Source organism: Talpa occidentalis, unplaced genomic scaffold (genome assembly GCF_014898055.3).
Source record: "Talpa occidentalis isolate TD23 unplaced genomic scaffold, MPIMG_talOcc4v2.1 talOcc4.12, whole genome shotgun sequence".
Taxonomy (NCBI): domain Eukaryota; kingdom Metazoa; phylum Chordata; class Mammalia; order Eulipotyphla; family Talpidae; genus Talpa; species Talpa occidentalis.
In genome coordinates this window covers 88,438,728-88,458,276 of record NW_023601212.1, presented here as the reverse complement: position 1 = coordinate 88,458,276, position 19,549 = coordinate 88,438,728, and the positions used below count along the sequence as shown (strand labels likewise).

At 41.9% G+C, this 19,549-nt stretch overlaps 1 long non-coding RNA gene across 1 annotated transcript in view; it reads left to right on the top strand.

Annotated features, from left to right (window-relative positions):
• Positions 1-19,549, top strand: part of LOC119240185 (uncharacterized) — a 266,551-nt gene that overhangs the window by 170,056 nt on the left and 76,946 nt on the right. The window lies entirely within an intron of this gene.

Here is a 19,549-nt window from a genome sequence, read left to right as displayed (position 1 = left end):
TTAGCAAAATCATTCATCAAAGACCATGCAAGGCTAGCAAGGAAATAGCTGCTGGGTGGGACTTTCGTTTTATTGCAAGCAGCTCAAACCCAAGAGGATTGGACAAATCTTTGCATTTGCTTGGAGGGACAAAGTAAGACAATGGGGGATCAATACTCAATGGAAGATTGGCTTCTCTGGCTGCTGTGAGCTCTGCTCAATGACACTCTGGCTAGGTGTCTGGGGCCTATTGGGATGTGGTTGTCATGTTGTCTTAGGGAAGGCAATACTGCCTCTTGACAGTTTCCTGGAATCCACTGGAGAAGGCTTTCTTTTGCCTCCAGCAGGATTTAACAAGCTGGGGAGGTTTTTACTCTGCTGATTTTTCTGCAGCTCTCTTCTTGTTGCCAGCAAGCCCTTGTCCTTCTAGGATTCCAAGCTGTAGCTTCTCTGAGGCTGATGTAATTGTTCTAAACCTTGGAATAGAAGACCCACTTTTGGATATAATCCCTCTGTTGTATGTTCACCTAACTGACTCCTTTGCCTCTCTGACCATCCCTTTTAAACAACATACCAGCACTTTCAAATTCTTTCCCCATGAGAATCTTTCCTTGGTTCTTTGATCTTTGCCTATTCATTCTCTGCTTGGACTGTCCTATTATATTGAATGTTTCAGCTAATGAATCTCTATTAAAAAGACATGAAAATACTCATTTCTAGGCTCAACTTCTTGCCTGGATTCTGGCCTAGCATTCATTCATTCATTTAGAAAATATTTGGTGACCATTTAGTAACCTTAGTCATTGGACATACACCAAGACAGACCTGGTCACCCTCATGAACATCTATTCTAGCTCTTCTCATTATCTTTTAAATGTTTAGGCTCACATGTACCTCAAACCTGGCCCAGTCCAGGTTTATCACCTTGGCCATCCAACCTGTTTCTTTGCCTGGAAGACTTCTATTAAGGGCGTCATGGCCTCTCAGTTGTCTGTGGTTGAGCTTCATCCCCATTCTCTACTCCTCCCTCTCTGAACTTGATATCAAATCTATTGCCCAGTTTTATTGATTCTACCTCCCAATTTCCCTAATTTCACTCTTCACCTCCTTTCTCACCTCTGCTCCCTTAGTTCAGTTCTCATTATTCCTCCCTGTATAGCTTCCTAACTGCTTTCATAGCTTCTTATCTATTTTCTTCATTCAAAATCATTGCAAACATTCCTGATACATTCAAACTCCCATGGCTCCCCATCATCTTGAAATAAAACCCCCAACCATGGTCTTTCAGATCCGTGATCTGTTCCTGGCCCACTTTTTTGAATGCATTTGCAAGTAGCCCTCAACAGAGCTTCCCTCTACTGGATAAGGGAAATAGAAGAGGAGAGTGGAAGAAGGCAAAGGAGAGAGACAGGAAAAAGAGGAGACTCCAGCACTCTGGGACCATTCATTGAATGTCCACAATGTGCTTGTGAAGTACTAACACCTTTGTATATACTAGTCCATTGACTAATCCTCCCTGAGAGACAGGTAGCTATAATGCAGGTCAAATATGTAATTACAGAGCATCTAGTCTCATCATCTGAGTCCCCCTCCTCTCTTCTTGAAGCTCCATATCCCTAACCCATTCCTTAGCTCAGAATATAAATATCATCATTTTGCCCCATTTACTTTAGCACATGTTGTAGATTCTCCATACACATGTAATTACACTTGTTTTTTCCTTTCTCTCTCTCTCTTTTTTAAGATTTATTTATTTATACATAAAAGAGCTGGAGTACAGGCCAGAGATGCAGGGGGTGAGAGGATCCACCAGAGACAGAGTGGGGAACAGAACAGGCAGATGGACCAAAATACACTGCTGAGGGGAGCAGCGGGTGAGACAGGAGAGGTCTGCCTCGCCATGTGGGTTTCTCCCTGGCCGGCTAGGGATTGAACTCATGCTGCAGAGGCTGCGGATTGCTTCATAGCATGGTGTTTAACCCCTTGTGCCACCAGGGAGGCCTCCTTTTTCTCTTATGTCTGATGTTAATTCAGTTACTGACCAACACAAGATGAATCCAGAGAGTAGGGGGAAATTTTCTATCTACCCCTACAACACATTTTTTATCTATCCCTGCCCCTTCCACTTCAGATCTTTTTTTCCATGGGAGTAGCTCTGTGCCTTTTTATATGAAAATTCATTGAGCCTTTCTTGGCCTTCTTCAATTCTCCTTTCTATGCCAAATGCCCCAACCAATGGCCCATGGACTGTATTTAGCTACCAGGTATATTTTTGTTCAGCCAACACAATTTTTAAAAAAAAATTCTAGGCAACACTGAAAGGTTGGTGTCTTTCACACTGATTTCCACATTTCTGGATTGCCTTTACCTTGTTTCCAGAAGACCAAGTCTGAGTGTGCCTCTATCACTGTCACCCAGTCACACTCTAATCCACCTCATCCCCACATTCACTTCCATTGCCTGCCATTCCCAAGATTTGGCACCATTCATGCTTGTTTCCAGGTCTCCTTAAAGATGGAAAATGAAAGTAAGAGTGAAGACTCTGCATGTCTCAAGACCTTATGTTTTACTCTGGACACAAACAGTAATTATTCATGGTTTAAAAATTAAAACAAATAATAGGAACAAGGGCTTTGAAAAGGGAATACAAGCCTGGCTGCTTACTTATTTACATATTACTGCAGGAACATGAGTTGATGAGACCTAGATCTGATTAACAGAACAAAAAGACTTTTGATCATCTACACTGAAGCCCAGATCAACAGAACAACAAAAATCTAGTTGATCACATAAGCACATAAAGCACGTTAGAAAGGGAGAAGGAAAGCAGAAAAAAGTGGATTACATGTTGAATCCTCCCCCATGCTAGTTGCATTTTTCCATATCCCCTACAAAGTAACAAACAAACAAATAAACAAAGAAACAAAAAACTCTTCCCTAGCAGACATTGCCACCAGTTAAGTATTCTAGATGTTATTCGAATTTAAGTAAAATGACTCCTTAGGCAACTACCTGGCAGCCAACAGCTTTTACAACATGTTTTCTGGTACAAACTATTTCACAAAGAGCTTGTATCTTTTTACTACCAAACATTACATTCTGAACAGAAAACTTAATAAGATTTTCAGCAGAGATTTTAAGAGGATCCATCATAGGAGTTAACAACAACAGTGATCTATTATTTTTAGTGCAAGAGTAAAGACCTGAGAGAAATAGCATTTTCAATTTGACTTTATGACCTCCCAAGTTGTGTTTAAATTAAATGAAAGTTAAAAATTGGTACTGGGGAAAAAACAAAGACTTTGGATTCAAACTTGGATTTGATTTCCACTGTTACTTATAAACTGTTGTGCTTTGGGCAAGTCACTTAACTAATTTATGCCTTAGTTTTCTCATCTTTTAATGCAGGAAAGTCTACTGCATGGAACTGTCATGACAAAATTTTGTGGTGTATGTCCTGATACATAATTGTGTGAGTTCTATGGCTGGTTTACCAGGCTAAAATCAAAGTATCAGCAGGCCTGCATTGGAGGGTGTAGAGGATAATCTGTTTCCTTGTTCTTCTGAGTTTGTAAAGACTACCTGCATTCCTTGGCTCATGGCCCCCTTCCCTCTGCATATCCAGCAGCATAGTCTTTTCAAATCCTCTCTGATCCTGTTTTCTTCTTTCTTTTATAAATACCTTTGGTATTTATATTGAGCTCATCCAGATACTCTGGGAAAATCTCCCCATCACAAGATCTTGACTTTAATCACACCTACAAAGTCAATTTTATAACAGATTCACAGGTTTCAGGATTAGGACATGGTTATCTTTGTGGAAATAATCAACATACCGCATCTTTCTGTTAGTAGAATCCCCTAGATAACTCCTTAAATTAATAGGTGAGCCATGATTAGAACTCAGTTTAATGCTTCTAAATTAAGACAGTGCAGGCAAGAATCCTGGTTCTCTTGCTAAGTGGCTGCATGGCCTCAGCCAGACTTCTCTGATCCTCTGTATCTTCATCTATGAAATGGGAATAATGTTATAGGGGTTAAAAGAGACACTGTTTTAAAGTGTCCAACACAGTGCAACATGAAGCAGAATATTAATGATGCTGGGCATCCCTATTATTTCAAACAGCCTTAGACATTCAGGTGCTCTGGAACATTTGGCTCAAGGAAATTTGGGGTATAACCAGTGCATATTGGGGTGGAAAGGGCTTTGGAATTGAGTACACAATTTGACCATGCAGAAATTAAACTGTGAATTTCAGTTCCTTATTCAGAAATCAAGGCAGAAGGTCCTTGCCTTGCAGGAGTAAGAGGACAACGTTCACCCAGTGCTTGGCTCCCTCAATAAATATGTACCTTGTTTTCTCCCTACCTTTCTTTAATCTACTTCCTCAACTTATTTTCTTTTTCTTTTCTCCCCTTCTTGCTGCCTATTTGTTTCCTCTCTCATTCCCTTTCTACTTTCCTCTTTCTTCCACTGTCCATACTTGTGACCTCCATTTAAGAGCAATGGATCAATTTCAGGGAATTCTGGTGTCTGCTCTTGGTCTCCCCTCTGATGTGTCACAGCAACCAGTGCTTTCCACACATCAGTTTCTTAGTTGTGCAATCTAAATGCTAATGATCCCTGTCTAACCTGCCCTTTATCCTCCTCTTCGGAGACATACCCTAGAATAACTGAACAGAAGCAAACAAGAGCTAATCTCCCCACCCCCACCCCTAGTCCAGGACCCCAGCTTGAAATTGTGCCATTTTGGGAAACTACTAATTATCCAGAATTGGGGGTGTCACCCTTCAACAGGAGCCCTCAGAGCCCCTTGCTCCCCAGCAGGGTCCTATCTGTGGAACTGGCCGATGCCCAGGCTGATGCCCCTCTTCCCTTTCATGCACTGGCGGTTTCAGTCTGATATTGAAAGTGCAATATGTTTGCCAGTAATGATGTCTTATTGGAGTGTAAAGATTTTCCCATTTCACTGCTTTATCCTGAATTTAAAGTATTTCGAAATTCACTTACACCGGAGAGGACCAGTCCCTGAACGTTTGCTGTAAATAAAGCAGGGCCTTCTAGGGTGTTATCTATGAAATGGGAGATGGGATAGTTTACTGCTCTCCTGCCGGCCGGGCAGAACCAGCCTCAAAGCTTTTCCGTCACAAGACAGAAAAGGTGCTGGGTGTGAAGAATCTCTCACTTTGTCTTTTGAGTTTGTTTAATTGAAGTTTGTCCAAGGTGTTGAGGTATAAGATCATAGCCCGTGAGTCTCTGTTTGGAAAATTGGAAAACCTTCACTAAAGCAGACTTACAGTAGAAGGGATTCAGGTGGGGGTTGGGCCACCATTACTGTGGGGTTATTAGTAGTATGGGCCAACACATATCGAGTGGCTGTGCAGTAAGCACTCTGCTAAGTGTGTCGTGTGACACACCTTCATGAAGCCTCTTAATGACCTGACCAGCCAGACAGCATTTATGCACCTGGGAAACTTCTTATATTCTGCAACAAGGCCATTGCCACAGGTACCCCTGGAAAACACACCAGGGAAGCTTCTCACCTATGTGTATTAGATGCTTATCTTCACTGATACATAATCACATTGGCTCATTTGTGGCCAGGGTGGTGAAGTTATGTCTGAGACTCATCTCGTCCCAAAGCTAAGGTGCTGTGAACCACAGTGCTTAGAGCCGCTACACAAGTGAATCCTGGCTCAGCTACTTTCCAGCTCTGTGACCTGAAGTCAGTCATTTCGTCTCTGTGCCTCAATTCCCTCACTTGTGTGCGTAGCCATGGTACCCACCTCAGAAATTCGTGCATGAGGTTTACATGAGTCTCTATGTGAGGCACTTAGAGCTGTACTGGCTCTACAGATATTCCTTCACTAAGATCTTTAAAAACCACTTCACCTTCTCAGTGCAGGTGATATTCTGCCCTGTCTCCTGCAGGCCCAGTCAGCAGCATGTCCTGGAGGGTAAGTAGAAGGATACTCTAAAGCCGTTGTTCTCTGTCTTTCCTGTCCTTTCTCAAGGACTGTGTGGGAAGGCTGTGGTGTGTAGAACAGCCGACTCATCCCGGTCAGTCTGGGGTTTCTCAGGTGTTCTGCAAGTGTCATTTGCTGGGAAGCCACCCAGTCCTAGAAAATCAAGGGGAATAGGATTCTGGACATATGGTGCTTTTGAGGATAAGTGGGTACTGAAGTTAGTAGTTTGCTTGCTTTGCCATGACAAAATCCTACAGACAGATTTATTTCTTATAGTCCTGAGGCTGGAAGCCCAGGGTCAAGGTGCTAGCAGGGACAGTTTCTCCTGAGGGCCCTCTCCTCGTATGCTGTAAATGTAAGCCCCCCCCCCCCCCGAGGTTGTCTTTAAGAATCAGTCCAACATGGCTGCAGAAATAACACTCAGGGAGACACATGACATTGAAGGACTTCGTATAGGTACAGGTCTAGAAGAGAGAAGTATGATGTGCCATGCAGGGTCCTCTGGGAGGAGCACCCAGGGAGAAGACCCACTCAGGCAGGGGGAGAGGAAAGAGTCTCTCTCTCTCTCACACACACACACTCACACACACACACGCGCACACACACACACACACACACACACACACACACACGGGGAAGGACCCAAAGGAAGTGCCTTTATTGGGGCCAGGCTGGAGCACACAAGGAAGAGGGGAAGGGGTTTCATTGGTGCATTTGAATGCCATCAGCTCCCACTCAGGGGCAGGCAAAAAGGAATCTGGACAGGAAGCTCATGGCACTGGCATGCCTGGTGAGCTGGATGGTGCTCATTGCCTGTTTGTGGGGCTGTTGCAGCACCAGGAAAATAAGAATCTTTAAAAATATACACACAATGAAATACTATTCAGCAATTTAAAGAAGATGAAATCTTTCCCTTTGTGTCATGGATGAAACTGAGGGGTATGAAGCTAAGTGATACACGTCAGTAGGAGAATAACAAATACCAGATGATTTCACTCATGTGAAATATAAAAAAGCAGAGCAGTAGAACAGACAAAAACAAAATATAGGCAACTCTTGAAATCTGACTGTAGAACTGAGGCTGCTAGGAGGGGCAGGGGTAGGTGGGAACCAAGGCAGATGGGGGCCAGATGGACTAGGGTAGAAGATTACTGGAGCTTTGGTGGTAGGTGTGGTGAGGTAACATGCACTTGCAAAGGTGGGGCCCCACTCCCCTAAAACATATACAGAGCTGCATATGTCCATAACATGACTTCAGTCAACACAATGAAACACAGCACCCCTTGACTTGCAAGTGGCTATCTGCTCGCTGCACCCTCATGTGCCCCACCCTTATGACTTCATTTACTCTTAGCTACTTTCAAAAAGGCTTTATCTCCCAAGACAGTCACATTGGGGGTAAGGACTTCCACATATGAATTCGGGGGGAACACAGTTCAGTACCTAACAGATGCTATGGGCTTTAAGCAAAGGTTATTTAGTGCATCCCTTCCTCCACCTGGAATTTAAGGCAACTGAAAGCTCTGTGTGCTCATTGTTTCTCTATCACTTCCCTGTTGGTGGCGTTTGTAGTACACACAGTGATCTTTAATTGAAGAGCATATCTCAGCACCAGGCTGGAACCAGGTAGAATTTTGATAACAAATTCAACTGATTCTACTATCTCAAATGTAAAAATAAGGCCTCCCACCACCTCTACTTGCATAAAATGCTGCAACAGCTACTCATTGCAACCAGACAGCACCACTATACCTCAACTTCCAGAAGCCTTTGTCATCCAAGCTGCCTCTCTCTGACTTGTTTCCAGTCACTTGCCAGAGTTGTTCATTCACTCTACTCAGTCACACTGGTTCCCTCTTCTTTCCTAGAAAACCCTCAGCAATTCTCTGCCAGGAAATATTTGCATTTGCTGTTCCTTCTGCTTAGAACTCTATTCCCCCATTTCCTGGCTGCCTCCTCATTTATTCAGTACTCTTTCCAAATGCCACCTCCTCAGTGAGATCTTCCCTCAATATCTTAGTCACTTAATGTCTGTCTCTCAGAGGCTGTGGGAGAGATGAGGTGCATCCCTCTGTCAGTTAACTGTCAAGAGCCGTACCAGGTGGTGAGTTTTACAGGGCGCAGGGGGGATATCCTCACCCTGTCTGGGTTCTTCTGAGGCTGCACATGTGAACAAATAAATACTAGACAGATTAAAATGAGAACAGGTCAGGATTTTACACATATGGAGAATTTACATGCTTGCAGAATCTAGAGACTATGAGATGGACTGGGGGATATTCTGTGTTTAGGGACCCGAGGCAATCAAGGGGAGAGGAGGAGGATTATAGCCAGATAAGAAGGGGGTGACCACATTTTCATGTAGAGAGTAAAGGTGGAACTCTTGGGAAGGTCCACTGATGAGCCTATACCTAGATGAGAACCCCCAAACTATATTCTCCTAGGTCATTAAAGGGGGGGAGGTGTTACTTATTCAATTAGGGGAAAAAGGCCAAATAAAACTCCTAAGGTGGTCTTTGCTTTTAAAATAAGCTATATTCTTTAAGTAATGTAATGGTGAATAGCTTTGCTGGGGCCCATAGGGCCCCCACTGACCCTCTGTTCACACCGAGGTAACGTCTATTGGAAGAGGCCTACTCTGGGTCTGTCTGGCCCTTTTGAGGAGACTGATTCCACAAAAGCATTCTCTTTTAGAATCTGAGGTCTAAAGGTTCAAGATGCTAATCAGAGAATAGCAGCTTCTATAGCGAGATGAGAGGATGGCAAGGCGAAGCTGACCTGCAGATATTGTGGAGTCTTAATTTCCTGTGGTCTGTTTGCCCTGTTGGCAAAAGGTTCCTGCCTGCATGGCTTGGGCAACATGAATATTGAGCATTGCTCTTTTTATTTTTGGCTCATGCGGAGTTACACTCGGATGGCCTAGGTGTTTTTCTCATGGAAAATCTCCTAGGTCCCCCTTCCTATTGGGAATTCTTTATCCCTCTACTGTATCTCTTCCTATTCCCCTAGCACTTCAATTCCACCCCCTCCCCACCTCTACCCCTCTGTGCATAGCAAAGTACCTGAGATTACATGAGGACAGCTTGGAGTAACAAAAAATTAAAAAAATCATCAGGTCTAGAAAGAGGTATATAAGAACATAGTCTAAGGATTTAAGTATAAGGTTTTGACCTTGGGAGGAGCTTCTGCCTCATATCAGGAAGAAATGAAGTCCTCTGAGAAAGAATCAAGTCAGTGAGTGCCTATGATGGCTCGGTGTTTGTCAGGCTGGAGGGAAAGGAGGAAATACAGGTATAGGTACATGGAAGAAAATATAGTGACGGGGCAGACTCTTGGGCTTCCACTTCAATATGGTAACGAGAGCTGATGTTGAGGTGGCCTGCAGAAAGAAAAGTCAGACATAGAATCACCAAGTCAGAAGTCAGACATACAAAAGGCCAACAGGTACATGAGAACATGCTCTGTATGGCTAATCATCAGGGAATCAACTCAAGACACAATGAGCTATCACCTCCCACCTGTTAGAATGTGTCATTGATGGAGGACAAGAATAGAAAGACTGGAAAGGAGGTGCCCCAAGATCAGAATTTAACTCACAAGGAGGTGGGGGTAGAGGAAAATACTATAACCATTAACCCAGCTGTAGAGGTTGGACCCTTAGACCCCAGTGCCGCACTCCAAACCCACAGACTCCAAATATGACATCATCATCAGAAAGATAAGAGAATGAGTGTAGTAAGGATGTGCAACAAAAAGAATCCTTGTGCACCCTTGGTGTGAATTTGTGCAGTTGCTCTGGAAAACAGTATGGAGGTTCCTCAAAAAATTTAAAAATAGAACTACAATTTGAGCCAGCAATCTCACTTTTGGACACATATCTAAAAGAAAACTGGATCCTGAGGAGATTATCAGTACTCCCAGGTTCATTGCAGCATTATTCACAACCCAGATATGGAAACAACCTATCTAATGAATGGATGAAGAAAATGTGGTATATTTTGTGTTATTCAGCAAAGAAAGAAAAACCTGCCGTGTGCAACAACTTGGATGAGGGCTGGTAAAGGATGCAAACTTTCACCTATAAGATGAATAAGGTCTATAGATCTCATGTAAAACATGGTGACTGTCGCTCATAACACCTTATTATATAATTGAAATTTGCTGAGAGCTGATTTTAAATGCTCTCTCCCTTTCTCTCTCTCTCTCTCTCTCTCTCTCTCATACACACACACATACACAGAGATAACTATGTGAGGTAATGGATATGTATATGTATATCAAGTCACCATGATGTATAATTTAAAGATCTTACAATTTTATTTGTTAATATCACCTCAATAGAAGTTAAAAATATATATAAAGATTCAGATCTGTTTAGGAGGATGTGAAGTTTACTGGATGGACATTATCCTGTGTCTTTATCGTGATCTCACTGCATTATTGTGAGGCAAGGAAGAGTAAATGTAGTTCATCCTACTTGTCTTTCTTAAACCTGGACCACCCAGTAACCAACATCAATAGATATTTAAAGAGACTTTGAAAATATGCCCACTTAGTATGGGGCATTGGATCAAATAAACATCACAGATAGCTTAGATTATGCTCCACTGTATGTAACATTTTAATATATGATAAGGAGAAAAAAATAAGATTACTGAATAAATTTTTTCGGGTGGGATAAATAGCCATGTGAGAAGTACTCTTCAATATTATGCACTGAGGCAAATTCCAGATAGATCAGAGTTACTTTTTAATCAAAACATAAAAATCTATAAGAAAATAGAATGAATATTTATCAAGCTTCTGGAGAGAGGAGTGTCTAGATTTAGAAAAGATTAAAAAATCACAAAAGAAACAATGGGTAGAGATGAGATGAGAAAAAATTTAAATCTTCTGTACATGAAAAATGTAATCAAACTTAAAAGGAAATCAACAAATAGAAGAATGCATCTGAAGCAAATATAACAAAAAGGAACCATGTATTCATATATTTCAACTCATTTAAATATTTAAGAAAAACAAAGACACCAATAGATGAATGGAGAGAAAACATAAACAGACATTTCCCCAAAGAGGAAATGTTCCTGTTTAACAAACATGGAAAACATTTTCAGTATCACTATTAATCAAAGCCATGCAAATAAAAACAACATTTCATGACTTTCAAATTAGCTGGTTTTTAAAAATGATAATAGGCATATTAACACGTGTATAACAAAAATGGGTATATTTTTACATTGCAGATCAGAGTGCAAATTGCATAGCCTTTTTAGAGACTAGTTCAAATGTATGTTGAAGGCTTTGAATTGGTCATCCCCTTTGATGTTGTAAGTACATATTGAATGCATAGCATAATGAAGTAAACCAAAACACTGAGGGTGGGGTGAGTGTGAGAGGTGGTGAATTTATACAAGACTATCATCACAACAGCCTAAGTACTAGTGAGATAAAATTTTTTAAATTTCAAGTTTGGTTAAATAATCTGTGCCATAATCCCTACATTGAAGATTATGGAGTCATAAAATGCAATGTTCACACAAACTGTATCATGTGGAAAATACTTATGATTAAGATAAAAGTTGCATATAGTGAATCGATATAATTATGTAAAAAAAAACTATGTATAAAAAAGCCCTGGAGAAAAGACATTAAAATGTAAATAGTGGCTATGCATGGATGGTAAAATTATGATGATTTTTTTCTTTCCTGCTTTTCAAGAATTACCTATTTTTTCCAACAATATGAGATAAATGCATTTATAAATGGTTAATAATTCTACTTCCTTTGACATTTTGTGTCATTATGAATGTCAAACATTTGTATCATACAGAAAGCACCTTTGGAGGACTTTGGAATATACTTCACATGCAAGCTAATATCCAACAAGGCATCTAACATAAAACCTATGTCAGTTCAGGCTGCTATCTATAACAAAGTCCTAACAAAGGCTGGGTGGCTCATATGCAAAACAAATGTTTTTCTCACTGTTTTGGAGTCTGGTGAGATCAGGGTGCAGGCCAAGTTGTGTTCTGGTGAGAGCTCTTTTCCTGGCTTGCAGAGGGCCACCTGCTCACTGCATTTTCATGCGAAAGGGAGAAAGAGCAACCTCTGTCTTCCTAAAAGAGCATTAATCCCTACCCTTATGACTTCATCTGAACCTAATTATCTCCCTAAGACCCACATCCAAATGCCATCACATTGGGAGTTAGGGCTTCAACATATGAACTTTGGGGTATATGGCAGGGTAGGGGTTGGGGGGGGCAGTCCACGGTAAGTTCGTATCTCGTTGAGAGCAGGAGTCCTTTGGAGAAGGATCCTTTGCCAGTTCTTACAATTTTTTCTTCATATGTGGAGCATTCTGTTATCAAAACGGAACTTGTCATTTCTTGTACACACACAAGCTTTTCTGCCTTCATTCTTCTGAAGATCACTGTAATATATAATTTTACAAACACCAAAGAAACAAGTGCATAAATGCAGAGCTTGGGTCAGGTGCACATATGAAAAGTCCTAGGTAGATTCAGGAGAGTTCACGGTTTGGAATGCCAGTCAGCATGGCATCTCTATTGCCATGCTTCTCTATTGCTGGACCCTGGAATTCACATTATTTCTTTTTGCAAAATGCCTTCTTTTTACTGGCACTCACCTTGCCGAGACCAGACCTCCTTTAGATGACTATTTTAAGTATGTTCTTTGCCAGAAATCCTGGAAAGCTAAGGGGAGAGAAATGTAATAGGCCCTTCTGCCCCTCCACCCCTACCAACAATTCTGTATTTGACCATTAGATCAAGCATGGTCTGCCAACTAAAGACAGCTCCTGGATGAAGGTAGTTTGAGAGCTTTGGAAAGAAAGGAAATCTTTTGCCTAGCTTTCCCAGTTTGAAAACCATTCCAAGAACAACATTTTAGCTGTGCACTCAAGTGGATCTTCAAAATGGATTTTAGGCTATATGGAATATTCTAGCAATTTCCCAGAAGGACTAATAATAAATAGCTTATCAAGGCTGCTTTTTCAAAGTATTTCTCCAAACCAGAAATGGTTGGTTTGGATCTCTATATGATCATCATCCTGCTCCAAATGTAAGTTCCCTCAGGAAAATGGGTTCTTTCTCATTTATGACTGAGGCTATGGGGCTGTTCTCCCCAAAGGGGTCAGGTAGACTTTTCTCACTATGCTGAGAGTAGGCCTCTTTTTTTTTTTAAAGATTTATTTATTTATTTGTTTGTTTATTTATACAAGCACTGGGTACAGTCAGAAGAGCAGGAGGGTGAGAGAATTCACCAGAGTCAGAGAGGAGAGCAGACCAGGCAGACTGATGAAGTACACTGCTAAGGGGAGCAGCAGGTGGCAGGAGAGGTCTGCGCGCCATGTGGGACCCTCCTCGGTGGCCGGGGAGCAGCCGGGGATCAAACCGGTGCTGCAGAGGCTGCGGGCACCTTCGCAACCCAGCGCTCAACCGCTGCACCACCAGGGAGGCCTGAGAGTAGGCCTCTTTCAATAGATGTCACTTTGGTATGGGGAACTGAGGTCAGTGCAGACCCTGTGAGCCTCAGGGAAGTCTATTATGATTATTTATTTATGGTTCATTTCATTGTTTGTCATGTAAAGTTTAGGGCCACCCAGGTCCCTAAACACAGGATATATATCCCTGGTCTGCCCCCATTTTGCTTTAGAATGAACTACCATGAAAATTCTCCAAATTGATGAGGTCAGTTTTTATTTTGCTAACCTACCTAGTGGTGTTTTGACTTCTCGTTCAGTCTATGAAGAACCCAGAGAGGTGGGGGATGTCCCCTGTACCATAACACTTAAAAATCCATCAAAACAAAGCCTATGAAAGATCCGAGCAGATCAGATCACTGTGGGTCAGCTGTCAGCCAAGGGGTCATGTGTAGTAAAAATGCCGAGGGCGGGATTCATTCATTCATTCATTCATTCATGTGACAAACACTTGTCCCTTTCCTACTCTGTGGCAGGCATTGTACTTATTCTAGAAATGTGGGATCCTATGAGGAAACCAACCTAATGTAGTAGAAGAGGTATTCTTGCCAAGTCAAATGGAGGAGACAGGTAACATAATATGCTATTTCTCCTTCTATCTTTTATTTTTCACCACCTGCAAAAATACTTACAAATGAAATGTGGAAATCAATTCTGGTTGTGATTTATCAATGATCAGAAGTGATACCTTCCACACAGGCAGCACTGCTGGGAGCTATGTGGTGAATATGTATTGCGACTCTTTTATAAATGTTTCTGTTTCTTACTGCCTCTTGAGCAGAAATGGTTTAACACCCACTGAGAATCTGTATCTGAGAAATTTTGCTAATAAAACAACCAAATGACATATAACTGTCAAACGGTTTTCTCCACATGGGGTCAGAGAAAGGAGACTTCCAAAGGAATGGCAGAATCTTTGCTTGTAGATCTACCAATATATCAGGTTTTTTTTTATAAAGCAAAAAAAGTTGTTTTTTCCTTTCTCCTAAGGGGTTAAAAAGAGGAAAATCATGTTTGAATATTTAAACAAGGAGGGTTTAAGATTCATTACAGATACCTATGGGCTTAATAGACAGTTGAGAATTCTTTTTTTTTTATTTATTTATACATGCACTGGGTACAGTCAGAAGCACGGGAGGCCAAGAGAATTCACCAGAGCCAGAGTGGGGAGCAGAGCAGGCAGAAGGACCGAAGTACACTGCTGAGGGGAGCAGAGGGTGGTATGAGAGGCCTGCGCGCCATGTGGAACCCTCCTCCAGTGGCCGGGGAGCAGCCAGGGATCGAACTGGTGCTGCAGAGGCTGCGAGCAGCTTCGCAACCCAGCGCTCAACCGCTGCATCACGGGGGAGGCCCCAGTTGAGAATTCTTAATTAGAAGGTACAATCTCTTGACTTCTTGATTTGATTCAGCATGTGGTGTTCATCTCACCAAAATGAGGATGATGGTGTTGGGCCCAGCCCTGAGATGCCAAATGATATTAAGCCACCAAGTGCCAACTATTGGTGGATTATACAATTTAAAGACTAGAAAATCCTGAATGCTTTCTATGTGACTCTATGAAAGCTCATAGAATGGGGAAAAGATTTGTGGTCTTGTGTAAACAGAAAGGACCATATGTCAAGTGAGCAGGAAAATCTACCTTTCAAAGATCACCCCTTCCCACATTATACCACAAACCCCTTGCATATGACAAGCATATATACATATGGATCATGTTTGATGGAATATTACCGGGTCGCATATCACTCTTCTACCTCACTCAGCCTCTTGGAAATAGCTCACATTACAAGTCAAGTACTCTCATCACATTGTTCCTATTAAGAAATATTGTAGAGGCAGAGAGAGAATTTCCCTCCACCTCTCTGGGTTTTTCTTAGACTGTCTGAGCAGTTGAATTAATGCCAAACAAATGAGTAGGAAAGCAGAAAAAAATTACATAAATATGGAGTATCAACATGGATATTGACTCTAAAGTAAATGGGGCAAAATGAAGATATTTATATTCTGAGCTAAGGAGTAGGATGGGGCCTGGATTTCAAGGTGAGAAGAGGTGGGTCTCACATCACAAGAAGAAAGTGACTCAAAGGACAAAGACCAGATGCTCTGCAATTAGATGTTTGCCCTGTCAGAGATAAGGTTTCTCAGATAGAAAGATTATGGCTGGTAAAAATCCTGATTCTCAGTAAAACCCCCAATTTTCATTATTCTATGTAGTTAGGAGGTGGTAAAGAATATCTTGTGAGCCTGCAGATTTTCAGTTGGTCTCTGCTGGAAATAGTCCACATTCTAAAGTGACACATTTTAGGAAGACCTGTTCTGTCCTCCAGGCAAACATGGGGAAATTTGGGGCAACTTACTTCTTTGTTCAGTTGGGTGGCAATGTGGTTATAGTGGGTTACACAGTGGTTCTGGGACAGGATATTTTCAAATCCCACTCTACCCTTTAGCAGGTATGAGGTCTCGAGCAAATTATCAATTCTGAGCCTTTGATTTCTTGAATGTAAAATGGGCATATGAAGAAGACTTTGCCCACCATCATTATTAGGATGAAATGTTTAGGCCTGTCAGATCAAAGCACAAAGCATAACATAGAGCCAAATGCATCATAAACATTACCTATTGTTATGGTCATTTTGAAGAAGATCTGGATGACCTGGAATACCACAGACACATGATGATGTTTGCTCTTTATTGCAATAAACAATTCACTTCACTCATATACTTTATTTCAGTTAATCTTCATAGTTTACCATAAGAGATACATACTTATTATACCCAGCTTACAAATAACACAACTTACTAAACACTAGGGAGGCTAAAGGATTTGTGTAATGTCATACAGCAATTCAGCAATGAAGCCAGGATTCAAACCCAATTTCTTTGGCTCAGCATCCTATTGCTTTCCACTCCATTGAGTTATATTTATTGATATCCCTTGTTCTATATGACTTAGAACTTCAGTACTATGAACTTTACTCCAAGTTACATCAGCACTCATTCTCCTTCTATGGAAAGATTTTCTTTATGTAGGATTTCCAGGTCTGGAATTCTTTAAACTTTTACCATTCCTCACTTCACTTTTAAAATTCTACCACCTCAATGAGTAGTTCAGGTCAGTGAGTAGGTAAGGATTCCAAACCACTTGTTGGGTGAACAGGTAAGAGGTTAGAAGTGTGGGTTTGAAGTCTAATTCTCCAGGTCTTTCTCAGCCTGGCCTGTGTTTCATCACCTGCAGCCCTCGGAGCTGTATGTCTAAGGCTGAATCTTGGTAGTGGGAGAGGACTGGGTGCAAATTCTCTCAACCCGCATCAGTGCCACTTGCCTCTGGGGGTACTGAAGAGCCATAGTCCATTAAGGAATTACCTCTGTGCTAATGTTTTCCACTGAGAAGTGCTATTCTGCTGGGACCTCCTAAGGGGTAGCTCAAAGTGTTTCATTCATTCTATTCTCTGGATTCCTAGATTTAATGAGGTCTTTGCTTTTGCCTTTAAAGAGTTCTCTCACTCCTGTGGAGTCTCATTGTTGGCTGGAATTTGAATACTAGGGAGCCTTGGAAGTAAGGGAGGAGAGAGACCAGAAGGTCAACCTCTTACCCACTGAGAAGGAGCTGGCTATCTCTGGCTCTCCATTTTTGGCCAACCCCACCTCTGCCTTTCCTGAAATTCCAAATTTGGTGTCTCAAAGACCTCCCACCTACTGATTGAACTTGCCCCAGTTTCAGAGCAGACTTCCTGGTGGTGGGGGAAGGGTACACAGTGTATATTAATAGTCTCCACCTCCAGACCAGTGGGGATTGGAATGAATTATCATTCTCAGAAAGTAGAGCCACACAATAGCTGGGCTTCTGGCTGCCTCTCCCTTTCCTGTTCTTTCCCAGGCTCTTTCATTGGCAATGAGACACTGTCATGGGGCTCAGAGTTCCAGCAGATCTTGGATACAGCGTTAAAGGCAGCACTTCTGGATCATGGGGTTCTATTCAGTTTATTGCATTCAAGAGACTGGGCCTCCACCTTGATGGCTTGATTGGTCAGGGTATTGTCCTCAGGTGACACTGCTTAATGCTCTAGACTTGACTGTAGATTCAAACCCAGTATAACCATAAAAACCCTGTTTACTCTTGCTGTTCTTCAGCCATGATGGGTAAATCTCCCATTATATAATCACAACCCTTCAGACTCAAATATTTCCTGGTGACTGACTTCTTGTTGCCATAGCCTAAGTGACTGTTTACCCACCCTTTACACATGCCTCCAAGAATTAGGATTGCGAGGCATATACCCTTGGACTCTGTCTACATCATGCAGTTAGTTCCCTTTCTATGCATATTAGTTTTGTAACAGGGTGGTCCCCAGGAAAGGGGGAGGTTCCCTGCCCCTCCCAAGGGAGGGTGGAGCTGAGCAGGAAGAGGAGAAGCTGCAGAAGAGACTGAGGAAGGAAGCAGGATGGAGCCAGGAGACCTGGAAGAAGCGCATGGAGCCTAGAGACACGTGAAGAAACTGTGCTTGTCTTTTGGTCGTGGACTAGGAGACACAGATGTGGGTGAGACCCGTGGGGAGGTGACAATGGCAGCTTTTATCTTGATGTTGATTTTGCTCTTTTCCTTCCAGGCTTGTCCAGTTGTTTGTGACCCTTTTCTGTGGGTCTCAAATGGAAGATGCTTTAGACTTGTAGCAGGCTTTGGGGCCTTGTTCTGGGCCGATCCCATATGGATGGACTTTTACCCACGAGGGGATGGATAACTTTGGGTGCTTCATTTAGAAACTAGACTCTTTGCCTTACCTGTATTGTTTCCTAGTTTAATTAAAGTTCCTTCCCATTAAAGTCTCCTATGTTTTGTGTTGATGCGGCGGATGGCAGAACCCATTTAGAATAGGCAGGTTTGCGGGGCTTGGGCTGCCCCTCTCCCTGCCCGATAACAGATTGATCAATGTCAATCCCAATTCCCCATCATCATCCCAGCATATCAATGGATACCTAAGGATCTGATTTTACTCTTTACAATCTGGTTTTACATCTTCAGTATAATCAATACATCTCTTTCAATCTGGAATGGATTTACCAATAATGGAACAGAGCTCACATTAATTTCTGGAAGAATTCAATGTGGCAAGCCACTTCAGATGTAAGATGCTGGTAATCAGGTACCAAGTATCAGATTCAGAATCCTAGGTTGCTCAGTATCACATGATCTGAAAGGCAATGCTTCTGTCCTACAGGATTCCACCCAACATTTATTTCATTTAAGGGACTGAGCTTCCAGTCCTCCCAACAATCTTATGCTGCACTTATTCAGTTTTATCTTGAAGCTCAACCTCAGCCTAGGCTCCAGCCTGTCAGGAGCACTCAAACACCCTTAGATGTTCAGAAAGTGGGTGAACAGCAAGGGGAAGGAAACTAAGATCAAGCATGATGGAAGACTGAGGATTTACCATGCAGTCAGGATGACCCCTGTCCATCCACAAGAGAGTGACAAACTCAGAGGTGGACTTGTCTATCAGCTAGGCTTGAAGTCAGGCAGGTATTGGTTATGGTGTTACTGGAGAATCGTTCCTTCATAATATTACTTGCCACTGCCTGAGGCAGGTATCACCGATAGAGCTTTTGATATTTTGTATGCTTGTCTCCACACCTTTGATTATGATTTAATTGGCCTAGAGAAAGTCCTGGGTATTGGTATTTTTAAAAAACTCCCCAGGTAGAGTTTGCAATTGTATGGGGGAATATAAAAATAAAATTTAATATTTAAAAAAAAAAAAAACAAAAACAAACAAAAAAAAAAAAACTCCCCAGGTAATTCTAATGAGCAAGTGCTGGCAGTAATAAGAGCTACTAGTCAAAAGAGAATAAGATTTGGTAGAGGCAACTAGGTTGAGAATCCTTAGTGAGGTTATGATGATCATGATGGCCTTCTCCTGTTTCTACTTCTCTTGCATGAACTACAGAGTTGACTGGCAAAAATGAGACAAAAGTACTCCTACTCATTTTGAATGAGCAAAAAACAAAACAAAACCTGATTTTTATTGACAGTTGTGTATCAGAGTTCAAGCCCAGAACATAGTTTGCTGTCCTTGAGGTTACTTCTCATTGCCAGGAACAAAAATA